At 39.0% G+C, this 11,237-nt stretch overlaps 1 pseudogene; it reads right to left on the reverse strand.

Moving 5' to 3' along the window:
* Positions 1 to 892: 892 nt before the first annotated feature.
* LOC123838713 (E3 ubiquitin-protein ligase TRAF7-like) lies at positions 893 to 2,741 on the reverse strand (annotated as a pseudogene).
* Positions 2,742 to 11,237: the final 8,496 nt, after the last annotated feature.

The raw sequence follows: 11,237 nt of genomic DNA on the forward strand, positions 1-11,237 counted from the left end.
TATGATTGAAGAACATATGAATGTGCCATATACATAACATATTTCAGGACCAAAGGCTGTAAAAATGACCATGGTATATTTGTTCTATCATGTTTGTAGATACATATAATCTTTGTTACATTAAAGATTAAAAAAATTACTTTAAATTTTCAGACTGAAATTATGTCTTCCATAAATCAGCAACTCATCTATTTCACTTTATTTTTTATCTCCATGCCGAGGCAAACAACCCAAGAGAATATTATAAATTTTATTAATTTATTTTTAAAGATTTTATTTATTTATTTGACAGAGAGAGACACAGCGAGAGAGGGAACACAAGCAGGGGGAGTGGGAGAGGGAGAAGCAGGCTTCCCACGGAGCAGGGAGCCCGATGCGGGGCTTGATCCCAGGACCCTGGGATCATGACCTGAGCCAAAGGCAGACACTTAATGACTAAGCCACCCAGGCACCCCAAGAGAATATTATAAATTTTAATTTGTGGTTTGATCAACCTTGATAGATGCTTGCTCTACCTAAGCCAACTTTAAATCTTTTGTTCAGATTAAGTTTAATATTTCTTTTTTTTTCTTTTTTTCATATTCCGTGAAACTTTTATTTTAATCAGGAAGTAATCCAATCCATATATAGTCTAGAAACAGTAAAAAGGGTGGGAATGGAGGTGGGCAAAGAGAGCATCCAACATGGCACCTGGAGAGAGGGACTGGGCATTGTTTGGCAGCACTGAGGGCAGGACCAAGCAAAAGGAGGCTTGCTGAGTGTAGGGCAGGGAGGCCACTTCCTGGCAGGCTGAGCCCTGTCTGCTTGTCCCCACAAAGCAGGCAGAGACACTGAGACCACTCATGTGGCCAGCCTTCCCCAGAAGAAGCCAACACTCAGTCTGGATTCCCTGTCAGCAAGTCCAAATCTTCACAGTGCTGTCCACAGTCCTTGAGAAGAGCCAGCCCTGGGACACAGACATCACAGTCACATTGCCCTGGTGACACAGCAGCATCTGTGTACACATGATGTTGTTCCTTCTTTGGATCCTGAAGGACCAGTCATACCAGGGGCTGAAGACTTTGGTCTGGTAAACCATGAAGAGCATACCCAGTACCTGTGGACTGTCAGGGTCCACACTTGCTCCTTAGACTCCATGCCCCCACATGAATGAGTTCTAGGTGCCATAGACAGTGTAGTGTTTCACCACATGGATAGAATAGATGTTGCCACCAGATGTCTGTAGGACATGGATGCAGTTGAGGGTCTAGATGTTCCAAATCTTGACTGGTAGGAGCCACTATACAGGTACCTCTGGGCAGCTATCAGGGCCCATACCCAGTGGCTGAGGCCCATGAGCTTCTTCAACTCAGCTGGGTGCCCAAGATGTTGCAGACCTTGATGGCCTTCAGAGAGACTCTGAAGAATATGCTGCGTGAGGAAACCAGCATTCACATTGTGTGGTCATGCCAGGACTGTGTTCATCTTCTGCAGGATGTCTCACAAGATTATGGTATAGTCTTCTGAGTTGCTATAGAACCTGCACCCAGCATGTAGAATGCTACCACAAAGCCATCATGGCCTTCCAGTGTCTTCTGGCACTTAATAGGTGGTACATGTGTCTCACACATTGATGGTCTTGTTGGAGAAGCCACTGAAAAGCAGGTCACCTGTGGAATGGAAGCAAAGGCACAAGACAGAGCCCTGGTAGCGCAGGAAAATTCCTTTGCACTGAAGATCTGCTGAAGGTCATGGGACTCATAGGATTCCCATGTTGAGGCATGCATTGATGCGGGACAGCTGGTCTGTCAACATGGACACATCCCTCTGAAACTCCATGATGCTCTTGTTGAGTTTGCTGGTTTTCATTCAGGATATCAAATTTGATCTTGATGCCCTTCACCAGCTTCTCCTAGAGCTTGCCCAGCAGAGAGCTCAGGAAAGCAGCTCCTGGCTCTTCCACACTAGTACCATGTGCCTTCCTGGAGTGGTATTCTGTCTGCCGCAGGAATTCCTTCAGGCCTGAAAGTAGCAAGTCTGCAGGTATGTCTCGTATGTGTCCTGGTTCCTAGTGAATCATGTACTTAGGGTGGGGACACTTGATGTGTTCACACTCCTTGAGCTGGGCTTCCAGGTTCATCTTCAGGAAAAGTAGGCAGCTGGTGCTTGGGGGGCACTGCACAGGTCTGTCACAGCTGCTCTTGTGGTCCTTCCAGGGACTGAGCTTACTGGATGAAGAACTCCTGGATCTGCTCCACCACAACAAGTTGTTCACCACCACCATCAGCTCGGCGTTGCCCATAGGACACTTCTGTGTCTGCCAGGCTCATCTTTGAGAGAACGTGTGCCACACATGATGTCACAGGGTCCTTGAAAACACTGCAGTACGGCCAGTGCAGGGCTTCTTCAAGGGATGCTCTGCAAACACCAGTGGCTCCTGTTCTTCCTCTGCCTTGGGCAGCAAGAAAGCGGAATGAAGAGACATGCCAGACTCAGTGCAGCGAGGTGAGCCAGATGGCAGAGTCTGAGTGGCAGGGCTGCTGATAGGGGGCAGCATGGGATGATGTCCTCCTCATCCCATGGAGAACAGGCAGATGTGCTCGTGTGCATGCAGGTCCCATCAGCTTTCCTGATGGTGCTGACAGCCAAAAAGGCAGCTGGAAGGTTATTTCCCTTCTGGTACTAGTGGCAACATCCGGGGTGGGATGGTTGACAGGTCCCTCAAAGAAGCAGCTGCAGTGGGCGCTCTTGCCTGGGCTCATGCCCTAGAGAGGCATCTAGTTCACTTCCTGTTTCCTTTGATAATTACCTACTACAGACAGATTTAAAAAAAACTGTATTGCTAATATGATCCTAATTGCTAGAATTGCTCAGTTTATGAACATGAACTAATTATTTCTGCTCTCTGGTCCAACAGATTTAGAACTAAATTCACATTGTGCCCTCAGATTCTTAGAGTAAGTCCAATAATACAGTCAGATATCTATAAGGAAAAGCTATGAATTAATTGTATCCAGGTAGTCCCTTCTATCCTGCTGAGATAGCATATGAAGTGAAGGTGAGTGCATTGGTAGGAGGTACAGAGAAGGAAATCTTGGGGATAGTAATGTTTCACAAACAATCTTTGTCCTCTGATGCATAAAAGCTAGCTTTTAATTTGAAATATGATGGACAACATAAAGTGCACATTTTCAATCCCGATTACTTTTCTAAGTTACTCAAGTGAGTTGACTTTTAAAGATCACCGTCCCACTATACACTTGTCCAACAAAAAAAGCCAGGAATTTTCTTAATTCCAAGCACTATTCTATAACAAAGAAATTATTCCAAACAGTCAACATAGATTTTAATCTAAAAAATGTAAAAACACAGTCTCTATCATTATCCCATCATATATGCTTTTTGTTGCATATAGTCAGCTCAATGGGTCTCTGTAACTTTAAGGTTTTTGTCTTTACCATGCAAGATACCAGCAGAGAGAGTGGTTGCTTGCTTTGAGTTCCCATTCCAAGTTCTAGAGAATCTCATGGCTTTAGCAATGAGCATATATCTATTCCATTCTGATTCACTGTATTTGGGGGAATCAGGGACATGTAATATAATCACAATTGGTGTAAGTCTGTCTTTGTGGATGGCAGTACTTTTCACAGAAAAGAGGGACATTGGCAACTGTCTTGACAAGCCAAAAATATCTAATGAAAGAGAGTATGCACTTCTCTATCTGAGAAGATAACAACATTCAAGGCCTCTCTGTCACTGGACCTAATGAAGATGAACTGGAGCAGCATGAGGAAATATGTAAGATTCTGTTTGCCCAAAGAGTGGCCAGTGATGAAATCCTCAAACATATCTCAAACAGATCTCATTTAGGTCACAATACATACAATTTTCTCATGCAGTAATTCAAATTTGCATCCCAAATTAAAATCCTCCACTCAATGAAACATAGTTATCACTTGATGAAAAGGAAGTCTGACAACTTCAGCAAAAATGAAGGACATCTTCAGTGACCTTCACCACTGTCTAAGGAATTTGTCTGCTGGGCACCCATTAAATTTGTGACAATGGAATGTTTGCATCTTGGGACCTTCAGCATCCTGCCCATCACCAAAGGAATGCCCTGTGACAAATATAATTAAAGCAGATGTGTACTGAGATTTTAAATTTATGTATCAACAGGTGCCCCAGTAGAATAAAATATAAAAGAGTACCACAATCTTGATCAAAGATTGCCTAAGTTTTTAAAAAGGGAAATAACTTTTTCTGAAACAACACTGTTGTATTTTAAATAGTCAGCTATTATTCCTTAATTTCGATTTCTATTTCCTTTCTAAAGACTCAACAACACCTGCTAGGATGCTGGACTCTTAAAGAAAGCTCGAAAAGCAAAGTTATTTTATGATTACTATTATTAGCTATTTTGTTTCTGAAATTGGAGAAAAATCAAAGAATATATGAGCACCAATTTAAAGAGACTGCTAAAAGCCACAAAGCTAAAATACTTAGTATGAAATTTAAATATTTATATGCTACAAGATTCTTTTGAATAATAATTATCACAACCTTGAGTGCAGTGCTAATTGTATCTAAAATTGTTTTCATTGCCAGAATATGCTGCAGGGAATGTGCGAGAAAAAAATAAAAATAAACAGGCATTAGCTCTAGAATCCCTAGCCAAATAATAAAGGTAAATCAGTCACCCTTCTAATTTCAAATGCTTCACAAATTATAAAACATAAAATCAAATGTATTTCAATTAAATATATGTTTGTTTTGTATTCCATATCTGTTCTAAAACACTATATGCATGTTTGTGCATATGTGTTTACACGTGCACATGTTTGTGTCTATGGGTGAATCTGGCACATGTATGTTTGCTAAGACTACTTATGTAATCAATTTCTAAGGTAGTTTATGATTACTCTATTTGGAGCCTAATTATGTTACTTAAAGCCATCATATAATCTGTAGCAAACGAGGTTGGCGGCCCCCCCCATATCTTTTTTATTGGGTTGCAGGGCCCATCTCTCAGCTGCTGTGGGTGTTGGCTGATCGTAGCTCAATGCTGCACTCTTACCCTGAAAAATGGTTTTGGCTAAACTGAGTTGCCTAAACCCACCAGAAATATCTCAGCTTTTTGCTCCTCCTGAGCATGCATAAAGCCAAAGACTGACAGATACGGAGGTACAGAAAGCTAGCCACCGTCTCTCATGGTCTGACAACTTCATATTGCCATTCATGCTCCCTGTTGGGTCAGATTGAAGCTAGAGATCCACAGAAATCAAATCTTTATCTAGCTTTTTTTCTGCTTAATCCTGCATCCCTCACACCCTATCTGTTTTACTGACAGAGTTCCATCACTGTATGATTTTCTCAATAATCCTTCTTTTAGGCTCTGCTTCTGGGGAAACTGAACCTGGAAACAATTCAGCTACCACTTGTGTGCAATATGATGACAGCCAAAATCAGATGTTTTGAGAAGTCAGTGCTCGCAAAATTTTGTTTAGTTATTACTTAATGGTCTAAAGACATCCTAAAGAAGCTTATGATTATGGAAAGCTTATGAGAACAATCCCCATGGGTCTCTCATGTTTCTGCACATCTTGAATCCACTTTTCTTCAGGACTAGCTTTTATTATTATTAACACTTTACTTTTTAGGATAGTTTTTATGTTTTAGAACAGCTGAATTGAGAAGATAGAGATTTCCCATATACTCCCTATCCCCACATATGCACAGCCTCCCCCATTATCAATACCCTTCACTGGAGACTTTTCAGATTGGTTCTTTCACTTACTAATGTGCCATTAAGATTCCTCCATGTCTTTTCATGGCTTGATAGCTAATTTCATTTTAGTTGGATACTAAATGTAAATGATAACTGGGTAATGTCCCATTGTCTGGATATATCACAGTATATTTCTCCATTTGCCTACTGAAGGACATCTTGGTTGCTTCCTCATTTTGGCAATTATGAATAAAGGTGCCATATATATCCATGCACAGGATTTGTGTTGACATACATTTTCAAATTCTTTGGGAGGTAGAAAGGAGCATGATTACTGCATCATATAGTAAGAGTAGGTTTGGTTTTGTAAGGAATTGCCAAACTATCTTCCAGACTGGCTGTACCATGTTGCATTCACAACAGCAATGAATGAGAGTTCTGCTCTTCCACATCCTTGTCAGCTTTTCGTGTGGTCATTTTTCTGGATTTGGGCCATTTTAATACGTATGTAGTGGTATTTCATCATGGTATCATTTGCATTTCTTTGATGACATATCATGCAGAGCATCTTTTCATATGCTTACTTGCCATCTGTAGATCTTCTTTTGTGAGGTGTCTGTGAAGGTCTTTGTCCCATTGTTTGTTTTCTTATTGTGAAGTTTTAAGTGTTCTTTGTTAATGTTTTGATGACAGTCAATCTGATATGTCTTTTAAAATATCTTTTCCCAGTTTGTGGCTTGTCTTCTCATTCTCTTGGCATGGTCTTTCACAGAAGTTTTTAATTTTAATGAAGTCCACCTTATCAATTATTTCTTTCATGAATCATGCCTTGTGTCAAAAATGTCAGCACCATACTCAAGGTCATCTAGATTTTCACGTATGCTATCTTTCAGGACTTTTATAGTTTTATATTTTACATTTATGTCTATAATTCACTTTTAAGGATTTATTTATTTACTTGAGAGAGTGAGGGCAGGGAGGGAGAGGGAGATCCCAAGCAGACTTCCCACTGAGAGCAGAGCCTGATACAGGGCTCCATCTCAAGACCCTGGATCATGACCCTGAGATCATGACCTGAGCCAAAATCCAGAATCAGACGCTCAACTGACTAAGCCACCCAGGTGCCCCAGTCTGTAATTCATTTTGATATTTTTGTGAAGGGTATAAGTTTTATACCTAGATATATCTCTATATTTTTAAATATGTGGATGTCCAGTTGTTCCAGCACCATTCTTGAAGAGACTATCTTTATTTTGCCTTTATTCCTTTGTCAAAGATCAGTTGATTATATTTAGTAGGTCTGTTTCTGGGCTCTCCATTCTGTTTCATTGATCTATTAATTTGTTCTTTTGCTAATACCACACTTTCTTGATTATGATAGCCTATATTAAATCTTAAAGTTGGGGTAGTATCAGCCCTTCAATTTTGCTCTTCTCCTTCAGTATTATGTTGCCTATTTTGGATCTTTGCCTCTTCGTTTAAACTTTAGAATTGGTTTGCTGCTATCCACAAATAACTTTCTGGGAGTTAGATTAGGATTGCACTGACTCTATAGCAAGTTAGGAAGACCTGACATCTTGATGATATTGAGTATTCCTATCCATGACATGGACTATTTATCCATTTATTTAGCATTTTGATTTCATTCATTAGAGTTTTATAGTTTTGTTAATATAGATCTTGTACATATTTTGTTAGATTTATACCTGAGTATTTAATTTTGGGATGCTAATATAATGGGAACGTTTGAAATTTCAAATTCCACTTGTTCATTACTGCATATACTATAGAAAAGTGGTTGACTTATATGTATTCATTTTGTATCCTTTAACTTTGCTATAATTGTTTTTTAGTTCCAGATTATTTGTTGATACTTTTGTGTTTTCTACATAGACGATTGTCATATGTGACCAAAGACAGGTTTTTTTGTTTTTGTTTTTTGTTTTTTGTCAGAGGGAGAGCACAAGCAGGGGAAGCGGCAGGCAGAGGGAGAAGCAGGCTCCCCACTGAGCAAGGAGCCCGATGAGGGACTCATCCCAGGATCTCGGGATCATGACCTGAGCCAAAGGCAGATACTTATCTGACTGAGCCACCCAGGCATCCTGATCAAAGGCAGTTCTATGCATTCCTTCCATGTATGTATATCTTTTATTTCCTTTTCTTGTCTTGTTCCATTAACTAAAACTCCTAGTACAATGTTGAAAAGGGGTGGTGGGAGGTAACTTTTTTTGCCTTGCACCTGATATTGGTAGGATAGAGTTTTGAGTTTATCACCATTAAGTATGATGTTAGCTGTAGGCTTTTTGTTGATATTCATTGTCAAGCTGAGGGAGTTGCCCTTTAATCCTAGTTTACTGAGAATTTTTATCATGAATAGGTGTTGGATATTGTTTAATGCTTTTTCTGCATCTACTGATATGATCACATGATCTTTATTTATTTAGCCTATTCATGTGATGGATTACCTTAATTGATTTTCAAATGTTGACCCAGACATTCATGCCTGAGATAAATTCTACTGTTTTTTGGTATACAAGTCTTCTTACATATTGTTGGATTCTATTTGCTAATATTTTGTTGAGGATCTTTTATCTATGTTCATGAGAGATACTGGTCTCTAGTTTTCTTATAAAATCCTTTCTGATTACAGTATTAGGATAATTCTGGTCTCACAGGATGAGTTAGGAAGTATTCTCTCTGCTTCTATCCTCTGGATGAGGTTATAGAGAATTGGTATAACACATTCTTTAAGTTATATAATTTCTAGTGAAGCCATCTGGGCCTAGAACTTTCTGTTTTGGAAGGTTATTAGCTTTGAACCGTCTTTTCAAGGCGTTTTTTATAGTAAATAACTTTTGAAGTTGTTGGGTGTTGGTCACTCCCTCCAGGGCAGAGTGCTGATTTCTTTACTGTCCAGTATAATGAATATAATGTCTCCATCTGGGATAAAGCTAATTTAGGTTCCCTGAATTTAGGATTTCCTTACCTGTGACACAAACTATCTGCATGCGCAGCATCCATTCGTGCCACTTTGCATTCTTCTCTGGGACCCAGGGGGTAAGGAAAACCAATGCAACCATAGAGTTCATGGTGCTGCCATGCTCTAAGTAATAAAATCCTACACCTCTGACCAGGGAGTCTCTTGTATCCAGCTAGCATCTATAAAATAAGATAGTTATAGGGAATACTCTCCCATGTTTTGGATAATATTAAGTGTCTTTAGAACCTCCTCAGACCATGAGATAACTAAACAATGAAATAAGGTAAAATATTAGATCTTTCACAGTTCTTTACAAGAAAGGGCCACAGAAATATAAATATATGTTATCTAACAAAGATGAGGGTACATAGATCTCAGAGATTATGCTAATACCACACCCACAGAAACATTTAATAAAAGGTAATATAGAATGAACATAGTAACACAGTATTAAGATGTCATCACAAATTTGATGATCAGAGTCAGATTCTGTTGTTTAATGAGATCTTCCAACAAGGATGAGATCCATCAGAGATTTTGTTAACAAATTATGTATAAAGGAATTTCAAATTTATTAATAATGTATATGCAGAAATACTCAGCTTGGGGTAAAAGTTTCTTGTTTGACATCTTGAACTCTAGAGGCTTCCTATCCTCATTCCTGTAGGATATGGGATAATTAAGACCCTAAGCCACATGAATTTAGACTCCACTTTTTGTATATATATTTTTTACAAGTATATTGGCCAAGTTGGTAATTATACAATGCATATAATTGTGACATTAGATTTTACCTATATTCCTCACTGACTTATATTCCTCATTTGAATTTGAGGGTTTTTTGTTCTGTTTTGTTTTGTTTTTTGACAGCTGGGACAACCATGGATTTTTTTTTTTTTTTTTTAAGATACAAACAAGTCTTATGTTAGAACAGTTTTTTAAAAAACATTTAATAGTTTTTCATTAAAATCAGATAAAACATAAATGACAGCAGAATATCTTAACTTTTATCTGTTGTTGGTCAGAAGGTTACACTGAGTTTTCTCACAGATGATTTTAAATCAAGATTTAATCATTCTGTTTTCCTAATATTTTAGAAACTTCAAGGCTCTTAGAGGAAAACTGACTCAAGACATGTGAAGTCCTTGAAGAGTTTAGCTCTGAGGTTTACTCCCAAAGCAACCTGAGGCAATGTATTTATGCTCACTGTGTGCAATGGAAAGAAACTATGTTAAAACGAATCTAAGGTCATGTCCAGCTGTAGCATTCTGTGATGAATCTAAGACCTTAATTGCCAATTATAGCATTGTTTTAATGAAGAATCATGATGCATTTACAGCTGATTTTGGAATGAATACAAGTAAATGCTGATATTGCATGTAAAATTAAATTTAATGTAGTTGGTAATATGTATGTATGAGCTGTGCATGATAGAAGATTTAGAAATTAAAATAGAAATGACACTTGAATGATGATCAAACATATGCCTAAGGACAAACAATGGAAAAGGATCCCAGACAGAATTAACATGGACATAAACGTATGGAAGTCGGGCATGTCTAGGAACTACAAGTAGTTTAGTATTATTGAAATATAAAGTTTGAGTTAAGAAAGAGCTGAGAAGAGGGCGCCTGGGTGGCTCAGTTGGTTAAGCGACTGCCTTCGGCTCAGGTCATGATCCTGGAGTCCCTGGATCGAGTCCCGCATCGGGCTCCCTGCTCGGCAGGGAGTCTGCTTCTCCCTCTGACCCTCTTCCCTCTCATGCTCTCTGTCTCTCATTCTCTCTGTCTCAAATAAATAAAATCTTAAAAAAAAAGAAAGAAAGAAAGAGCTGAGAAGGATTTTAACATATGGGCAGAGGCCATGCCATGAACATTAAATGAAAAATAGTTCAATTTTTATTGTGTCAGCAATAGGTAGCCATTGAAGATTTTGAGGATTTTAGAGACACATTTCTTAGTTTCGGTCCTTGCTAGCAAAAGGTAATATAGGAAGTAAAGGAAGGAAGGGAGACAGGAGGGAGGAGGAACAGTCCTCTACAGGACAGAATGATTCCAGCTGAGTGAAACCTAAAGAGCACAGATTACGATCTTCCGCACCCAGTCAGCCACCTCGACTCTTGCTGTAGGAGGAACTTGGGCACAATCTCACAGCATGTGGTCAATCCAGGGTACTGTTTCCTACTAACTGTCCATATCTGTTATATAGAGATAATCCATTATCTCTTTCTCCTGTATTTCTTAAATTTGGTAGGAGCTATTAAGAGCTTATATAAACGAGTTATTTAGCATGGTTTTGAACTCCCTAGAGACAAAAATGCTAACAGGAATATTCTACCCAGAAGGGAGTCTTTTTCTGTGTATACTTTATTAGTAACTTTGAAACAGCCTTTAAATCATTTGCTAAAGAACTCTGTGATAGATAATATCTAAGATGGAGGCTCCCACTTTATATCGGAACATAACTAATACCAACCCTTTGAATGGGATATTAAGATTTTTAAAGGCTCTGCTTCTGGTGGCAGGCTCTGGGGAAGGGAAGGCAGGCACC

The sequence above is a fragment of the Mirounga angustirostris genome, unplaced genomic scaffold (assembly GCF_029215605.1).
Source record: "Mirounga angustirostris isolate CCGP_5_RB_7025 unplaced genomic scaffold, mMirAng1.0.hap1 SCAF_3, whole genome shotgun sequence".
In the NCBI taxonomy this organism is placed as follows: domain Eukaryota; kingdom Metazoa; phylum Chordata; class Mammalia; order Carnivora; family Phocidae; genus Mirounga; species Mirounga angustirostris.